The sequence below is a fragment of the Lissotriton helveticus genome, chromosome 4_1, assembly GCF_964261635.1.
Source record: "Lissotriton helveticus chromosome 4_1, aLisHel1.1, whole genome shotgun sequence".
NCBI lineage: Eukaryota > Metazoa > Chordata > Amphibia > Caudata > Salamandridae > Lissotriton > Lissotriton helveticus.
In genome coordinates this window covers 1606793295-1606813189 of record NC_136063.1, presented here as the reverse complement: position 1 = coordinate 1606813189, position 19895 = coordinate 1606793295, and the positions used below count along the sequence as shown (strand labels likewise).

At 42.7% G+C, this 19895-nt stretch overlaps 1 protein-coding gene across 1 annotated transcript in view; it reads right to left on the bottom strand.

Moving 5' to 3' along the window:
* Window positions 1–19895, bottom strand: part of DPY19L1 (dpy-19 like C-mannosyltransferase 1) — a 543661-nt gene that overhangs the window by 508345 nt on the left and 15421 nt on the right. The gene's annotated exons all lie outside the window — the stretch shown is intronic.

Genomic DNA, 19895 nt, shown 5'->3' with positions numbered 1-19895 from the left:
AGACAGGGAATCTCGGTGGAATACATATAAACTACAAAACGTCAGATGAAGGGAGGTTATGGTTAAAAGTTTCTCTCTACAAACTATTGAAATCGACCAGTTATGGCAAAAAATGCAACTACAAGTTGACCCAAATGAGGTGCTCATGCCCACACTTGTGGTGTCACATTAAACATCACGAACAAACAGATGTTCTGACATCTTTGAGGACAGTATGTTTTTTTAAAAAGCCTCCTAATCTCTCCAAGTGTTCGTCAATCTAAGTAAGCCCTGATGACACATGGCTCTCTGTACCACTACGAGCTAGAAAGATGTTCACAAATTGAGAGGACTTACGGTGGCACAAAATATCAATCACACCGTAACCCATTTTGATTACATTGACGATCAGATATTGCATTTCAGAAATACAACAACAGTGTCTTCATTTGATTTCAGTGTGTTTTGTATACATGGCTCTTGTAAGGGTTAACCCTCTTTCCTGTCCTCCTGCTGAGGTAAACAGTGGCATGGTGCCTAGAGCTGCACAAAACTATGGGTGGGCGGAGCTCGCGGATTTTCAGTTCTCGAAATTTTACAGAATTATAGAAAAACTCAGTGGAATTCCAGAGTTCCATGCACCAGCGAAGTATTGCTCAGCCACCTCGACTCAGGATATTAAAGGTTTACTCATGGGCCCCAGTGCAAGTAATTAAAATGGACCTTACTGTCAGCCAGTAGAGAAGTTTAATCCAACCATAATCGTTACTTAAATGCTATGCCCCGGTGACACTGCACCTGCTGCACTGCTGCTAGATAAGCCCCTGCACGCGACTACCTCTCAACAGAATCAAGCAACATCTTGTCATAGCCTCTTCTCTTGGCTATTCTGTCGTCCACACACCTTCTATAATCATTGCCTATTCTAACAGAAGACACTAACTAACAAATGAACTCATGTTGCAGTCTGGTGCACACTTACCTTCCACTGCAGAGCACACACCACCAGCAGCAGCAGGAACACAATCCACTGCAAGGCCATTGTGTGGCAGGGCAGGCCAGAGCAGGTACTAAAGGGGGGGGGGGGGGCAATCCAGTGATCCATGGTGAACCAATGCAGTCAAAGAAAGACGGGCGAGGGCAACCACTTCCGGACGAGCAAGCCATGCAAGATGAAGACAAAGAGGGGCCTGGTAGGAGCCAGGACTGAGACGAGCTCAGCTCACCCGGGAGACCGAAGCACAGGGAGGGAGGCAGGCTCAAGAGTGGGCAGTCAGGAGAAAATTAGTGAAAACAAGCAAGCACAGGTCTGCTTCGGTCCCATTTAAAACTTTAAAGGGACCGGGGCGTGGCTGGCGCTCCGCTCTGAGATGGCGGATCGCGCTTGAGCTCCGGGACGTCAGCGCTGTTGGGACGAGTTTAGGAACCCCTTTGAAGACTCTCCATCCTCCGCTCCTGGCATCTTGCTTCGGAATATGCCGTGACTGTGCTGAGGGGCGCTACTTGTACTGAAGTGGGCAATACCTTGCTATTTTTCAGTGTGAAGCTCCGTCGCTCTGATTTTGCGAGCGGCCGCCATTTTGTTTCCGTGGTGGCGTCGCTGGTATCTTTTTCCCTCAAGTGCTGTGGCGGCTTGTGGACGTTTCAACTGCCGAAATGAGGTGACATTTTATTTCCATTTAGCCCATGGTGCTCCCACGGTTGTATTACTTTGCTTGCATCCATTTACATGATTTACTATGTACAACAGAGGTTTTTTTTCTCTTCTTCTCTGCCCCTCAGTTGAGCCTTTTTGCGTTTTTCTGACCACCTTGACATGCTGTGTTTCTCAACCTGATTTAGAGGTTTGCCGGTCAGCTTGAAGACTCTGATATTTTACCCTGTGGTGGAGACCGTTATGACATTTCTCTTTTCAGTTCCTCCTGTTCGCCATTTACTGCGGTGATTCTGTGGTTATATTATCTGCTTGTTCTCCTCACGCTTTCTCCTGTCAGTGAGCCTTGGGGAGTTTGCCACTTTTTGGTCTTTTATTGCGGGCTGGTCTCATGGCCGACAATATGGGTCCTCCCTCCACCACCAAAGATTCGAAGGGAGCTCTAAAAAGATCTAAGCAAACTTATCCCACTCCAGAATCTTCTCAGAAAGACTCCAGTGCCACTTTGGATACTATCTTATTGCGTCTAAATGCAGTACATGATATTGCGCAATCTACAAAGACTAATACTGTTTTATTGCAAGTTGAGGTAGCAGCTATCAGAAATGATTTTAAAGCGTTATCTGTCAGGGTTGATGCCACAGAGTCCCGCATTAGTGGTGTGGAAGATTCTACGTATCAACATTCAAGGAATCTTCAACAACTGGAACGCTCAATGGCGGCTTTGAGGAGAGATCTCACGGAGTAGGAGGATCGTAATCGAAGAAGCAACTTACGAATTTTTGGTTTGCCTGAGGAGACAGAGAAGTCTGCCTCATCCATGATTGACTTTCTATCCCAATTGCTTACTTCGACTCTACAAATTTCATTTTTGAGAGACTTTGAGATTGAGAGAGCTCACTGTGTTCCTTCGTTCAGGTCTAAGTCCTCGACAACTCCTAGGGCTGTCATCTTCAAACCACTGCGTCATCAGCATTCCGAGCAGATTTTGGCCCACATGAGGAAGGTCAAGTTTGTGACTTGGGAGGGTCATCGAATTTCTATCTCACAAGATTTTGCCAGAGACACTGTCATTCGTAGAAAGGGATTTCTCAATCCACGGAAACGTCTTATGGACATCCACATCCCCTTTTCTTTTGCTGGTCCTTCCAAATTTCGTATCACACTCCATGGTCGTTCTAGAGTTTTTGATGAACCTTCCGAGCTTTCTTCTTTTCTAGATAACCAATCTGAATCACAGATGGACTCTTCTTCTGCTCCTGGTTCTTCTGGAACATGATTCCTTTATGTTTCTTTTTTTGTGGTTTCTTCATATTCTTGTCTACAAGATGTCACTGTTTCAGTGCTGCAAGTTGTTTGGGACTTGGCCCTCTTTTTCAGTTGTCGTGCAGTTGTCGTGCTTTTTGTAGCTCCAACATAACAGATGGTGTCTTCTCCTGCTTTTTGTTTTTCTGGGACGCGTTTCTTTTAGCTGTAATAGGTCACTGTTTTTCGGTTTCATAGGTTGTTTGTGTCTCATTTCACCTGATTAGGTGCCTAGTTTCTACTATTTCCATCTTTCTGGTTCCATGTAGTTTTTAAGCTCCCTATTAATTTCTTTGTTCTCTTTTTCGTTTCGCTTAATTCTGCTTTGTGTACCTCTCCGTACACGTGGGTTTTTCTTTCGTGATTTCAATTATTTTTCTTGTACAATTTAATGGTTCTTTGTCCTTATCTTTGATATTTGCTTCATGTGGTACTCTCTTGTCCGATCATAGTCTTGACAGACTTATTTAGTATTTTCCTCTTCCTCTTGCGTAGTATTACCCCGCTTCGTGTTATCTTGTTGGTTTTTGCCTCTTCTTGCATTGTTTTTTTTTCTTATTGTAGTTACGTGCCCCATCTGTATTTTTGGTCTTATCGGTGGTCCTTTGTCTATTTGTATGCCTAGGCATTTTCATCACATTTTATTTTCTTCTGTTTTCTCGTTTTAGGGCTGTTTTATACAATATCTTATTCTTATTTTTGTGTTGGTTATATAATCATAGGTATAGTTTATTGTTTTTTTAATATTACAACACTTACTCAATTTCCTTACACCTATTTATTGTGTTTCATTACTGTATACCTTAACTATGCATTCTATTCAAATGTTTCATTGTATATTTCTTCATGATGTTTTTTGGTTATTACAGTATTTGATACGTACTAAGTTTGCATATTTGCTATGTTTAATTCATTTATTGAGTGCTTATATCTTATGTACATAGTTCGTTATTTTACTTCTACCTTCATGAATTATATTGTTAGTTTATAGATTATAGCTCATAGTTATTTATGATGTTGTTCTTATCGTATTTTTGCACTCTACCTTTATATATTTACTAAGTTTGCTCCATATATAGTATATTTGCTTATTCTTCACAATTAATTGTTTGTTCTCTATTTAGTTTGCCTTACTTCTATTATTATTGCTTGTTCATATATATTCGCGATGTCTTCATTTTGTTGCACCTTTATATTCCCGTCTTCCTCTTGCTTAGGGGCTTCTTACTATTTTTCTCTCTTTTATATACTCTATACTGGAATTACTTTACATCTACTATTGTCTCTTCTGCCTATCATATATTTTTTCTTGTCTTCAATAGGTTTGTTACTTACAATCTTGTTCACTCCCCAACAGTCCTCTTGCTTCCCGCATCCATGTCTCCTTGAGTATGAGTTTGGTCCTTTATAGACCTCCCCTGGTGGGTCTTCTCTCTTTACTATTTCTACTCTTTTCTGTAGCTTCTCTTTCTCTTTCTTTTTTCTTCTCCTCCTTCCCTGTCTTTTTCTCTTTCCTCTTGGATCCTCGAGTTGTGCTTTCTTTTTCCGTAGAGAGTGGTTGGTCTTATGTGTGTGTGTGTTATTTGTGAGTATGTTATTAGGAATTTCATTTCTTTTATCATGTTTCTTGTCCGATTTTTATTTTCATGGTAGCATATGTCTGGTTTGAATGTTGTGTCCCTTAATGTTAAGGGATTGAACCACCCGGTTAAGAGGGTCAAGGTTCTTGATTATTGCCAGTCCCTGTCCTCGGACTTAGTGTTTTAACAGGAAACGAAAATCTCCTATAAAGAAGCGTTGTCATTACGGAAAGAATGGGTTCTTGATTTGATGTGTTCGGATGCCCTTGGTAAAAAGAATGGGGTCATAACACTTATTTCTAAAAAATCTGGTTTGTCATTCATTTCTGCTGAACATGATTCTGAGGGTCGTTGGTTGCTGTCTAGATTGTCTAATGGTTCTAATGATCTCTATGTTTTAAATATTTATACTCCAAATGCTGATGATCCTTCTTTTTGTCAACAGATTATAAAAAAATTAACTCTTACTCCGCATAATGGTAATTTGATTGTTGGCAGTGATTTTAATTTGCCACTTGATCCAGTGCTGGACAGAAGTTCTGCTTCTTCTTTCCGCCCTCCTAGAGCTCATAAACAACTGCTAAACATGTGTTCCTCAGTAAATCTTCAAGATATTTGGCGTCTCCATAACCCTACCGGAAGTGACTTTTCCTTCTTCTCCTCTCCTCACTCTAGCTTCTCTTGTATTGATTATCTCCTAGTTCATTCGTCTCTAGTGCAACATTCTTCTTCACCGTACATTCACCCTATCCTTATCTCGGATCACGCGGCTGTTTTTTTTTCTCTTCTAAGTTTAGTTCCCAAGAGAAAGCCTTCCTTCTTTTCGGCGTACGAATGATAAACATTTGTTGCAATCCATTAAAACTTTGAAATATTCCTACAACACTATCGTTAGAAAACGAGCTCATATTGGGGGTCAAGTCCAGAAATCTAAACGATTACTCTTGAAGAATCGAGTCGAGTTTTAAATCCTCTCAAATCTCTTCTATTACTGATAAATCTGGTATTAAAAACTTTCAGACTGCGGAAATTCTTGAGGTGTTTCGGGATTTTTATAGTTCCCTCTATACCCCCACGAACCAGTCGTCCTTTGAAGCTTGCCAAGAGTTTTTAAAAACTATTCCTCTTCAAACTGTATCTATTGCGGATGGTGAGAAATTGGGTGGCCCAATCACATCTGATGAAATCATACAGGCTATCAAATCTCCTCGGTCTGGTAAAGCTCCAGGACCGGATGGTTTTCCCATTATGTTTTACAAAACTTTTCCCTGGTCTATGGTTCCTCGTCTTAAAGCTGTTTTTGAAGTGTTTATTCACAACGGCGCGGTTTCGGGCACTGCGGCAGATGCTACTATTGTAGTAATTTCAAAAGAAGGGAAAGATGTCTCAGATCCCAAAACCTTTCGCCCTATTTCCCTTCTTAATATGGAGACCAAAATCTTTACCAAGATTCTTGCTAAACTGCTAGATTCCTATATTCCTTCTTTGGTTCATTCATCCCAAACGGGTTTCGTGAAGGGTAGGCTTGCTAAAGACAATAGCCGTACTTTCTGTCATATTCTAGGTACAGCTAAGCGTTCTACGCTTCCAGCTGCTGCCCTTGCCTTGGATGCCGAGAAGGCATTGACAAGGTTTCTTGGCCTTTTCTCCATGCTGTTCTTCGTGCACATAATTTTGGTGATGCTTTTGTTAATATGATTATGTCCTTATATGCTCAGCAAAGAGCGAACATCCGAGTTAATGGGGCTACCTCTAATTTTTTCAATCTTCGTCAAGGTACCCGTCAAGGATGTCCCCTATCCCCGCTTTTATTTTTATTAGCTATTGATCCCCTTCTTAGACTCATTAATCTACATCCGGACATCAAAGGATTAGCGTTTGGTCAGCACTGTATAAAAACAGCTGCTTACGCGGATGATGTTCTTATTTTTTCTGATGATATTGTCTCGCGATTCCCGCGCTTCAAGATATTATTGCTAGTTTCTCTAAGGTTTCTGGCTATACCCTTAACAAGGATAAAACTGAGATGTTCCCCCTAAATGCTTATGGTTTCCCAGCGCATATGGGTTCCGCTGGCTTTAAAATGGCAATCTAAACAACTCAAATATCTTGGGATATGGTTTTGTAGTACTCTCTATGATACGGTGGCGTATAATGAGGCGCAAACTCTACTCAAAGTTCGCCAACTTTTAGATACCTGGTCCCCTAAATATATTTCTTGGTGGGGTTGTATCCAAACTTTAAAAATGATGATTACTCCTATTACTAATTTTGTTTCCTCTATGCTTCCGGTGAAATTGTCCCCTTTTTCGTGAGATTGACTCTATTGCTTCTACGTTTCTCTGGAGTGGCAAGAGGGCTCGAATTGCATACAAGTCCTTGAGGAAACCTTATGAGATGGGTGGCTGTAATTTTCCTGATTGGGAGAAATACCAGGTAGCTTTTCTAGCTTCTCAAGGTGCTTTATGGTTTTCCTCTATCCCCGCTCACACACCTTCCTGGGTGTTCATTGAGCAGTATCTTTCATCTCCTTTACCAACTTCTTCCTTTTTATCAACGTCCACTTTATCTATCCCTTTCTCCCGCTCGATTATCTTGGATACTATTGCAGCAGTTCGAGCGGTAGATAGAAAGGTAACAACCCCGATTCATAAATCACGGTGGTCTTCTTTGTGGTGTAATCCTAGAATAAAATTGGTTATTGATCCTGCGTTGATCCCTTACTGGACTTCTAAAGGAGTGTCGTTAGTTCGTCATTTATATGATTCCAACAATGATCCTTTACCCTTTCTCCTCCTTAGCCCAACAGTTCTCTCTCTCCAATTTAGATTTCTACACTTTTCTAAAAATTAAAGTAGCTCTTTCTAAAGTACGCCTGGAGCCCAATTCTCCCATTATTGGGTTATTTTCCTTGTGGTTAAGATCTGGTCATGTGGCTTCCAAAATGTATAAATTCTTGTCTTCTACTTCATCTACCTTACACACTGTTACTCAACAAAAGTGGTTACATCATTTTGATAAAGATCTTACTGAGCATATTTCGCCAGAAACATGGCAGTTGATTGGGAAACTTTCTCTACGAGATAAGATCGCTCCTTCTTTAGCCCAATCTAAATTTTCTCTATTAATCTTCTCCATTGGACTCCGGTGCGTCTCCATTCACTAAAGTTGAAGGATGATGATCTCTGTTGGAGCTGTGGTCTGGCTACTGGTGATTATTTACACATGTTTTTTACATGTTCTCTCTTACAGCCCTTCTGGGATCTTATAAATAAACATCTTATTTTAATTTTTAATACCGATTTTCAGCTCTCCTTTCCTATGGTCCTTTTGGGCCCATTGGCTTCTCGAATGGCTTTGCCTTTAAATACCTTAGATTTGCAATTATTAGATCTGTTATTGACAGTTGCGGTTAAGGTCATACTTATGGAATGGAAGTCTTTTTCTTCCGTGTCATAGCATACGTGGTGGGCATGGGTTTCGTTTCTACGAAGTGCACACATTTCAGTTGATGTGGCTCGTCTTACTCCTACTATCTCTAGTAATGTCTGGAGAGCTCTTGACACTTACATGGATTTAGCTTCGAAGGGATTGGTTGCCCAGTATCCTTTTGGATCATCAAACTGATTGCTGTTTGTTATTTGTGTGTTATGTTTTTTTGCAGTACTATAGTGGATCCTTCTCTTCCTTTTTTTCTCTCCTGCCTTTTTCTTTTCTTTCCCCCTTTGTATTCTCTTTTTTTCTCTTTTCTTTTTCTTGCTATCCTCCTTTCTACTTTTCTTTTTCTTTTCTTTTTTCTTTCTTCTTATCTCTTTCATTCTTAATAGTGATACCGTGTACGAATATTGTGCTTCACTGACATTCCCCTTATGGTTTTCTTCTATTTTTCACAATTATATTGTTTGCGGGAATTATCTGTTCTTCATTCGAACATGTGTAATGCACCGTTGGATTTTGTTTGTATCACTTTATATTATATTTAATTATTTCTTTTCTTTCTTGAAATTTAATAAACTTATTGAACAAAAAAAAAAAAAACTTTAAAAGGACCTAGCAGACAGTCTATCCCTGAGACAAGCAGACAGGAGCAAGGTTACCATTTGACCAAAGTGAAACCAGACTCCTCTGCCTTGTGAATGGTCTCGCACAGTTGTCTGTCATCAAGAAGAAAGTGAAACTAGAAAGCCAGCATGGCGTACTCCGCACCAATTCTTTATATGGAGCTGCATCCCCATGCCAGCTTGCCGACCGGTCAGCTGACTGAGTGCTGATCAACGGCAGTGACCTGGTTGGACAGTCAAGGGTGCAGTAGATAAATGCAGACCTCATGCTAGTGTGTGGAACTGCCATTTTTATTTAAGGAGACTGCACAGCAGTTGTCGGGTGAGCGGAGAGCACCGGTAAACTCCGCTACATGGCTTAAGCAGAGTTTTTTACGGAACTCCGCATTCCAATCGGAGTGGCAAAATCTCAGTGAACTTAGTCTGCAGAGCGGAATCTACTGCCCAGCCTTACACAAAACAATACCAAAAGTCATTCTCATATTAGGCATGGTCCTTGTAATGAACCATTAACAATGCTTCAAATAAGATTGCTTCTTTCAATTCGGTTAGTTATCTTAAGGAATTAAGCACATAATGAATAATTCCTGCATGAAACAAGACTAATGAAGCTGGATTCGCTGTGTGGGGAGTTCTGCCCCAAGGCTCTCATCTGATCATATTAATTTTCAATGCGGAATTAAATGTGGATCTGCGAAAAGCAAGGGTCTTTTGCTTCCGGTCATACATGTCATTTAAAGTCTGCTACTGTGGCTGCCTGGTAATTCAGCACCTATAAACAGCAGACAACAATAATCTATGTGTGCAGGGCACAGCAAGAAGTTGATCTCAGACAAGGTGGTTCGGAAAGGCCGGTGCTGTTCGGCACTGGGAGGCGAAAGTGTCTTCTAACATAGCCACCATGGACAACTAATTGCCTAAAAAAATTGAACAGGTAAACAGCTGTTCTGCAGTAATAGTTTTGAGAGAATGCTGCTGCTTTCCTGTTTTTTTTTTTTTTGCTCGGACGGTCAGGTGGGCCTTCATGAAAGCACCACAGGCTCCCCTCCAGTGGTAAATTCCATAAATACTGGTCTAATCCCCCTTCTTTTTTAATCACTTTGCTTTCTCTGCCCTCACTGTGTGGGTGCACATAGCAGCTCTCTCATGGTCCTTTCTGTATTGTTTACTAGTGGAGGCTGGAAACTAATTATTTTGTCTTTTCTACCACTTGGTTCCACTTGCTGCCTCTTCCTGGTGTATAGTGGTGCAGTAAAAGTGCAAAATGCCATCCCTCAAAGTGACTAAGCTCTCAACGGTTGATTGGCTGGTAAATGGGTTGAACTAAAATGGATACAACACTTCCAACAAAGCAATGAGTAAAGGGAGCTGAATAGCTCACTCACTCCAAGTATGCTATGTTCAACCCTTAAGCAATAGTTCCAGCAAAGAATCCCTATAAGAGGCTCACCCTAAGCTTTTCACAATGTATATTTTACAGCCACACAGTATTATTTACAAGAGGTCAGGAGATAGCAAAAGTCATCTGGTTGTTAGAATAATACAAGTCTTTGGAAGCAGATAGTTGTCTATCTTCATGAGATGATAGGCAAATTATGTAGCTTTAGATGAGGTTTTTCCAACGGGTAGCTTGTGCGCTACTAGTAGCTCCACAACTATCTATAAGTAACTTTCCTTTGTGCAGCCAGCCTATAAAAATTAGAAGCTTTTGCTTGAACTAATATATGTACACCAAAATTGAAAAGCATGTTTTTGATATGGAAAAGGGTGAGATCTATTGAGTTTGACAGGCTTGTTTACATAAGTGGTGACAACCATGTCTGATAAAATGAAGTAATCACTACTCCTAATCCGGCATATGGTGGTCACTAACATAACATTGTCTGAAGTGCTGACTATTACAACAATAATAGTAGGCATTTTTATTGACTAGGAGTAGCCCCCGTTACAGAAAAGTTTGGAAGTACATGTTCCCATCTCACCGTCGCACCCACGTCTTTCTTTGCCCGTCCTCACCTCAAACCCCATTACTGCTTCCCTCTTCCCTACCTATGGCCTTATCAGAGCGCTTTATCTTCTTTACTTTAAACATGGCTGAAAATAAAAGCACTATGATGCTGTCAACGTTAGACGGCTCATATAATTTCTTTAAAAATTCACTTTGAGATATTGCACAGCAGCCAGATCTCTGCGCAACGTGGTTAAAAAGGAAAGCATTAACAAGGCCAATAGATCTCATATTGGCGAGACCTATTGGCTTTGCCAAACCGTGTTCACATTCTGCTTACCCAGGGAGCTTAGCAAAAATGTTTTCTTAAGGAAATACGCCACCATGTGGTACATGCGACTGATTATTATCCAACATACTGATTACAACAGAGAACTCTGGAATTCTGTTCCGTTTCCAGAAAGACCGAATATTTTTTATGTTCTTGCTTGCTTGCCGGGAGCGGTAAAGCTCCTGCCAAGCCACAGCAAACAGCTATGTCTCGGGGGATGGGCACCCGAGGACATAGCAGGAGCATGCCCTGGGTGATGGCGGTCCCCAGGGCCATCTATAGCTCAAGGAGGAGGGCCCCCTCGTTTCTAACTGGTAGGGCCCACTCCGGGGAGGTGGCGGTCCCCGGGGCCGAGAACAACCCCTGTCCCCCTCCCAAATTAAAAAAATTATATATATATATATATATATATATATATACATATATATATATATATAGCCTGCGAGGAGTCTGTATTACACGTACACGTCAGTGCAGAAGACAGAGAGTCCTTGAAGTCACACACATTGCAGGTCGAACTCCGTCTGATCAAACTTAGGAGCACTGGCATCGGCGGAGTCGGAGCTGTGGTGTTGTCGCAGGCAGCGTGTCTTGCTCAAAGATGCTGGAGCGCAAGCATCCGAGTTGATCATGCGGTCATCAGCAGCCCGAGACTTCTTAACAGGAGGTAAGCAAACAATCCTTGGAGAAACTTGGAAAGCAGGATCAAAACAGCAAAGTCCATTTCCTTCACTGCTCACAGTGAAGCAGCAACTGCAGGACAACCCAGCCAAGTAACACACATCAAAGGGGCAGTACTCCTCATGACAGCTCTTCTTCTTGGCAGAATTCTCAATCCAGAAGTGTTCTGGGGTTATAGGTTCAATACTCATGCCCCTGTTAGCCTTTGAAGTAGGCAAACATCAAAGGAGAGTCTCCATAGTGCACAAACGCTCCCTTGCCCTGTCTTGGCTCCAGAAACACTCTAAGGGTGCGGAGACTGCATTGTGAGAGGGCAGGCACAGCTCTGTTCATGTGTATGTGACAACTCATCCCATCACTCTAGTTCAGCAAGACCCATCAGCCTGGTGATGGGCCATCAGGGTATGCAGGGCACACCTCAGCTCCCTTTGTGTGACTGTCCAGAGGGAATGCACAAGCAAGCCCCTGTCAATCGAAACCAGACATTTATTCCACAGGCAGGCCGAGGCACAGGATGGTAAAACAAGAAAATTAAGTGGCATTTCCAAACACACAATTTAAAAACCACCTTCACTTAAAGATGTGTTTTTAAATTCGGAGCTCAGAGCGCCCAAACTCCAAATCTCTAGCTTTGAAAGTTACACTTGTAAGCGGTTACAAGGTAGCTCCAAAGATAGCCCACGGGAGAGCTAGTCCTTGTAATAGTGAAATACTGCCTATTTCGTTTTTCGCTATCAGGACATGTAAAACATTTCACACACAGTGCACCCAGCCCATGGGGTTACCTCGGGGTTACCTTAGGGGTGCCCTACTTGTAGTGAAAGGAAAGGTTTGGGCCTGGCAAGTGGGTGCACTTTACAACAGCACTCACAGGCACTGCAATGGCAGGTCTGAGACAAGATTACAGGGCTACTCATGTAGGTGGCACAACCAGTGCTGGAGGCCCACTAGTAGCATTTGATTTACAGGCGCTGGCACACATAGTGCACTTCACTAGGGACTTACCAGAAAATCAAATATGCCAATCATGGATAACCAATCATAATCACATTATACACAGTCGGCACTCAATGATTTTGTTAACTATATGCAGGATCTCGATTTACATGTGAACCAGAACAAGACAGTCATAATGAAGTCTGAGAGGAAATCAGGTACCTGCCGGGCAATGAGAATTAAGGATTCCATTTTCAAACAGACCAACACTTTCTCATATCTTGGTGTACCCTTTGACCAGGAGGGCACTTGAAGTCATGCAATTAAAATAAGGTCGCTGCTTTTCAAAAGCGTCTGCATGGCCCTCCGCAAATTAGCCATAAGACTCTGTACTAACACGCCATGTGAAATGCTTACCATTTACAAGGCAAAATGTCTTAGGAAAGCATTATACGGGTCAGGCATATGGGGTTACGGAAATTGTATGGCCATACAACTAGTGGAGAATGAATTTCTAAGACACCTACTTGCCACCCCTAAATCGGCTACAACTTGTCTTCCACAAGGAGTTGGGAGTTTTTTCCTGGTTGACCTGATCAAGACCCAACCGATTCTGCTCTGGCAATAAATATTGTCATCAGAGCACACCCGTTTAAATCGGCTTGTCATCAGGAATGGTTTATACTCAAACCACTACGTACAAATTCCTTGGTTAATATACATTAAAGCGCTTTTGCCAGGACCTGGGGCACCTAGAATACTTTACCAACCCTGATTGTTTAGCTGAACTACACAGGAAATAACTAAAGGTTGACTGTTTGACTCATTTTGAGAATATCAGGTTGTTCTTTCCGGAACCAAACAATTGGTCCTCCAATTTATCAAATTGTCCCTGCGACGTCTCAAAACAGACGACTATGCATGTTGTATTTTTTTGCAAACTTTATTTAAAAAAAATTTAGGAACTTTTATATACTCAGCTATTTAAAGCATCTATACTTTGTTCAATGCCGCCCGGCCTATTTATTCTTACAATTAGTATCGACTATTGACATTTGTGCAAGAATGTCATCCTTTTTATGGAGTGTTTTTTTTATACAAGGAAGGAAGGCACTTTAACTTAACGAACAAGCTAGCTAAACGACGCTGTATGTGTAACCCTAACAAAAATGTTTTGGACTGGGCAAGTGGAACAGGATCGTATGGCGGACCTTAATTTGAGGTACTTACCCTCCTGTACGCTGCCCTATGACCTTATATATATATATATATATCTATATATATATATATATATATAGACGTCTTCTTTCCTCCAAATGATCTTATGCTAATATAACCTTTATGATGCTTTTTAAACTGACCTGCTATGAATTGTTTTTAAGCTGGAAATGAACTATTAGATTCCAGTTTTTTCTATTACAGTAACAATGTAAATACTATTTGTTAAAGGATTTATAAGGTTTTTAAGATCGAAAATGAATGTTAGATTCTGGTTTTATGTATCACAGTAACAATGTGGATGCGATTTGTATCAGGATTAACATGGTTTTATTTGTGATTATGTTATTATCTGTATATTTATCTGTTTGCTGCTTTTATGTTCTAATATTAAAGATTTTTACACATACACTTTATACACAGGGAACATGTGCACTTTAGCACTGATCAGCAGTGGTAAAGTGCCCATGTAAACAAAATAGCAAAATCGAAGTCCAGCATACATTAAAAAATACAGGAGGTAGAGGTAAAAATACATGGGAAACCACGCCAACGATGTACGGTCTAACAGTGTCAATTTCTTGTAAGTGAAAATGAAGCTAGCCAAAGAAACATTATCAAATACTTTTTAAAAACTTTATAGGGTAAAGTATGTTTATGGATGTAAGTTGGGAATTCTATATGTCCACGGAAACATGACTTCCTTGGACAAGAGCTTTTTCAAATACATTTGACAAAATTCCACAGCACAGAAGGTCTATTTTTAAAACCATTTTTTTTGCCAGCAATTTGTTTAACCATTTCTCATGTTTTCCCCGGAGTATGCACATAAAAACTCTTTGACCTGTGGATAGGTTTTTAATAGATCGTTTCACGTTCTTTCTTCGAGTCATGCATGTTCCAGACACAGCTTAATTTTTAGACGAAAGAGTGATGAGTAAATAATTTACTTAGGCGAGCCTCTCAATGAAGACAATATTTATATGGCAACAAGTCCAGAAGTCAACAAATGCCTACATGGAGCAATAACAACAATGATTTTGAAATTACACGCAAATAATTTTACAAAAGTCTACTCCTGAGGTCACTTGAGCATAAAGCCCAAGAAAAACTGCTTTCTATTTCCAACAATCAGCTAAAATCTCCCAAAAACGTTTTTTCATTGTCCCAGTAAGGCAGCAGTGATATTTTTTTTATCGAAAATGTCTCAAAGGTGGAAAGGGATGAGAAGATCCGAAAGAAGGATGAAGCCCGGTCAGAAGTGGAAAAGACCACAAAATTGAGATTTGAATATATGGAATAGTTCCAGCCTACCAGCACATACACAACATTATTTCCTGAGTGTTTGTGTCCGCTGAAGACTCAAACATGGCAGGTTATGTTACATAAACCAAATTCTTTGTCACAAACAGCAATCAATTTTTTAAACACACAGACACATTTGTGCCCCAATCTTCCCAATATCACTTCAGTAGGTACTTCAAATTGCTGTCTTTTGTGAAGTCCACATAACCCCAGTATAAAAACCTTCACTCTGGTTAGGCCTTTGCACTCTTTATGTTTGTACTAGAATTTCTCATGGACGTTGCTTAGTTTAATTATTAAGCTATGTTTAACCTTCGCGGCTACAGCTTAGGAAGTGAAATGTGTTCACGGAGATAAAAAGTGAACAACTAATCTAACATTCAATATATATTTTTACCAAACAGCAAAACACTATTTTTAATGAGTTCTCAAATCAAAATATACTTTTATTTGATTAATTAAAAATCAAAAGGACAACCATCATAAAACGCAATGCTTTAGAGTATACATTTTAAAAACGTAAAAAGGACTCGAGGTCAACATCACAATAAGTGGCAGCTTATTATTTTAAAATAATGACTAATATAACAGTGCATTTGGAAAATATGTGCTAATTAATTGGCTACTTGGCTAGATTCGCTTTTTGCCAGTTCTTTTGCCGTGATTTTCCAAAGTAGTATGGCTCTGCAGGACAGGGGAAATCGACGACCCTCCAAGACACTTAATGACCGCTGCTCTACATGTTCTTATTTGTTCCTTCCTTAGAGCCTCCCAGAGAATGGATTTTCGAGTTTCCAATAAGAAAGGGCAAGTACATAGTAAATGTAGTAGTGGCTCTTCCCCTTGACCCGAGAGGCGGCATTCCTTGGATGGCCATGTTTGTTTCCATTTTGGGGTCAAATCCTTTGAGGGGGAAAGATCCCATTCGTCGCAAAGTCAGATAATACTTTTTCTGGTGGGACAATTGTTCAAAATGGTATTGTTGCAGCTTCAGCCTCTGGTAGGCCTGTATCACAGCCCAGGCATGATGTTTTTTTGAGTAGGTCGTTTTATCAGTTAATAAAGAGGTCCGCTTAATGGTGTTATTGACTACTGTTAGAAATGGGATCTCTGGTTGGCTAAGGCTTGCGCCAAAGCCAGGCAGAGACCACCACTCTAGTCAGGGCTTGGGAGTTACACGCCAAAGACAACCCCTGCTCACCCCCTTAGTAGCTTGGCACGAGCAGTCAGGCTTATCCCAGAGGCAATGTGTAAAGCATTTGCACAACACACACACAGCAGCAACACACTAGGCACACCACAAAAAAAACTCCACACACGGTTATATATGAAAATAGCCTTTGTATTACCATAAACACATTAGATCATAAATCACACATATACACTGTGCCAACTGGCACTGGTCAGTATCTACAGGGGATTATATACACATGACAGGGCCACATGGACCACTGTCAGAATCAGCACTTAGTAGAAATAGTAGATGTAGAACATGGAATATTAATTGTAGAGCACAACCAGTACCACTGGGAAAAGTTAGGTACACACTAAGCAATAATAATCACATTAGGCAGAACTCACGCAATGAAACAAACTCACTAGCATAAACCATACTAGGCAAAACAACCTCCTAATCATAAAACACTGGGAGAGGTATAAAACAGGGTGCATAAATACCTTACGCATACGTCACATTAGGCATCATGTAATTACCATCATAAACACAATATACAATCACCTTGCACAAGAATCACATTAGGTACTGACCCCAGGTCAACTGGCCTCTCACAGGGCTCCAATGCCCAATGTCCAACAATAGTCAGGGTGCGCTGCCTAGGCAGTGAAAGCAAAGGGCACAGGTGCACAACCTAAGCGTTTCAGCTACCCACTAAGTGCTGGGCAGCCGTGGCAGGGAGCATGGGCACCAGCGTGCCCCCCGAGCCCCGGTCTGGGACTCTAAATTAAAAAAAAGGCCTCCAAGAAAATATGGGGGTGGCACTGCGGTGCTCCTGAATCCCCCTTGGGGTTTGAGACAATATGTTCCCAGAAGAGGAAACGTTGCAGCAGCCCGCAACTGAGGCGCTGGACGGCTCACCAGGTCAGAGCACTCTCCATGCTCTCAGGGCAGCCCCCTCTACAGGCTCCTTTATTCAAGTACTGCCCACGTTGGAGCGGCCCGCTGTCTTGCGGGGCAGCTAAGGAACCACAGGGACGAGTAGGCGGGTGTCCTACGAGCACCAGCACTGCGCCCCCACCAAGCCCCACTCACCGGAGCTCTCGGGCGTCCCTCGGCTGTTTCCTCCCACCGGCTGGACACATAGGGCACGCACCGCGGCTGCGGGAGCCCTGCCTCTGGGAACCCTTAGAGCTTTGTTGGGGCATACGTCGCGGGGCTCTCCCTCACACAGGGGAGCTCCACAGGTTCACCGGCCGCGTCTCCTCCGGCCTCTTCTGTAAACGGGCGGGGTTTCTTCCACTTACGGGACCTTCTCTTGGGCCGCACTGGGATTGGGCGGCCTACCCAGCTTCCGGGTGGCCCGCCCCCAACCAGGCAACAGCGCCGGTCTTCCGGGTCCCTCTGATAGCGGCTCGGAGTGAATTTTGTAGAGCGGCTCGGGCCACGGCGGTGGTTCTTCTAGTGGCGGCAAGGTGCGGGGTGAGCAACCGCCTTAAGTAAATATCCACAAGCGGGGTGGTCACCTGCCACCACCTTCAAATACAGTCACCTGCGGGGAGGGCACCCGCCAGGGTTATTCAAACACAGCAATTACGCGGGTTGGGCTCCCATCTCTAACGAAGTATGGGGGTATCCCTACACCGGGGATTTCGCTCACAAAGAGGTGCAGCTCGGCGCTGCAATTATAAAATAGAAGCGCCAGAGCAAAGTCTCGAGCACCGACCCCAGGACAAGGGAAGTGCTGCCAATCAGGTACAGACGCACTGCCATGGAGGGAAAATGTCCAAGGCAAGAGATGGTGCGCTCTGCTCAGTAAATGAAGGTCAACGCGCTTCTTCCAGATGAAGGAAAAGTTCAGGGAAAGTCCTGGAATGAAGGGGGGGGGCAAAGGCTGGGCCCAGGTAGGTCAGCTCACAGGGCCCTCCAGAAGGGAGGCAGTCCCTAGTGGTGGTTCTTCCTGGCACCCAGCAGCAGTAACAGGCCGCCCTCAAGTTAGGAACACCAGAGAACATTTTACATGGGGGTCAAAGCCCCTTCTTATACCACTAAATCCTTTGTCTACAACTGTAGGGCCAGGGGAGAACCAGATACAACTGGTTCAGGAGCACTTTGTTTTGCTCAGCTCCCCTCTTTATTCACAGGACAGGCCAGGGACAGCAGACAGGAGGTGGAGCCAGCATTGTGGATAGAAGGCACAGCCCCATTCATGTCCCAGGTGCAACTCCTCCCTCCCATCTACATGCAGATCTCCCTATTCACCACCGGGCAGACCCATCCTGGCTCCTGGAGCCATGCACACCATCCCGCCCCTGTCAATCACAAGCCAGACATGCACTCCGCACCAGGCAGACACACAGAAGTGCCAACTTCTAAAAGTGCCACTTCTCCACCAGTCACAATAAATCTGCGCACACCATTACGCAGCATTTATTCTCACAAGTTCGCACATACCAAACTCGCCCCTGCACTCCTCTCACACCAGGAATTACCAGGGACACACACATCCCCATGCATTCCTATGGGAGGGCAGGCCAATCTAACCACATGCACTCAGATTGCGCACGCACTTTACACTGGGACACAGTGCTAAAGTGCGCAGAAGCCAAAAAATACTAGTATCAGGTCATATTTAAAGGCAAATAGTTTAGGGGTGAACCTGTCAAAAGGGCCAAATCCAACAACTACGCTTTTAAATCCGGGGGTCCGTTGCTGGGGTGAGCCAAGCATCCTCTAGCTGTAATGCAAACAGGGATTCCTTCAGGGCTGTTGTGGTTGAATTGACTAGGCTCATTTGGTCTTTCTAATGAGTTGATCAGCAAAGTACCAAAAGAACACAGTGCTAATTGCGAAGTATGTCATTTCAATGGAGTGCAAATAGGGGTACATGTTGAAACCAGTGTGTCGTACATTAAAATATGAATACAAATAAAATTGTAAATATGTAGCTATCAAACTGGGTCGTTTGCCACTGAGTAGATATGAACGGACATCAGAGAAACCGAGAAAAGAAACTTTACTTGTGTGTTGGTTAATACGGGTAATGAACCCTAGTTGGGATACACCCCTTTGTTGATCTATATACACTATTGTTGGGGGGAATGGATGGGGGTGAAGGGGGGAGGGGAGAGGAGATGCCGACCCCAGGTCGATCCAATGGGCAGGTGTGGGAAGATTGAAGTCCATCCGAAAAAAGGCAATTTTTCAGTACCCTTTCCTGCGTGTCACCCCCTAACTAGAAAGGAATTAACTAAGGACCCCCTTTCAGGCATCCTCCTTCCCTTATTGAATTTGCTCCTTGAAGTGGGCAAGTTGGCCTCAATGCGGTAGAACCCTCACCAACGAGGGTTCTGTAGAATATATTTGGTGTGCGGTGATTGTGCTCTCGCCAGAGGAGTTAATTGGGAATTCCACTCGTGGTGTGAGATTTGCCGAGGAGAATGGTGGAGGTGATGTGAGGGGGAGTAGGTCATTTGTGAGTGATGCAGGAAGACTTGGTTTGGGTGCCAAGGGTGATGTTGGTGGGGGAAATGGAGTCATACTTGTAACCCCAGTAGGAGGTATGGATGGTGTTCCTGTGAGTACATGGGAAGTACACCATGCCAGAATTCTCATACTGCAACGTTACCCTGAGGACGAGTTCAAGAGTTGGAATCAAGCATGAGGTTTTAGTATCTTCGTGTGTTTTGTTTTTTTCCAGTTTATTGCTAGGTGGGATTGCTT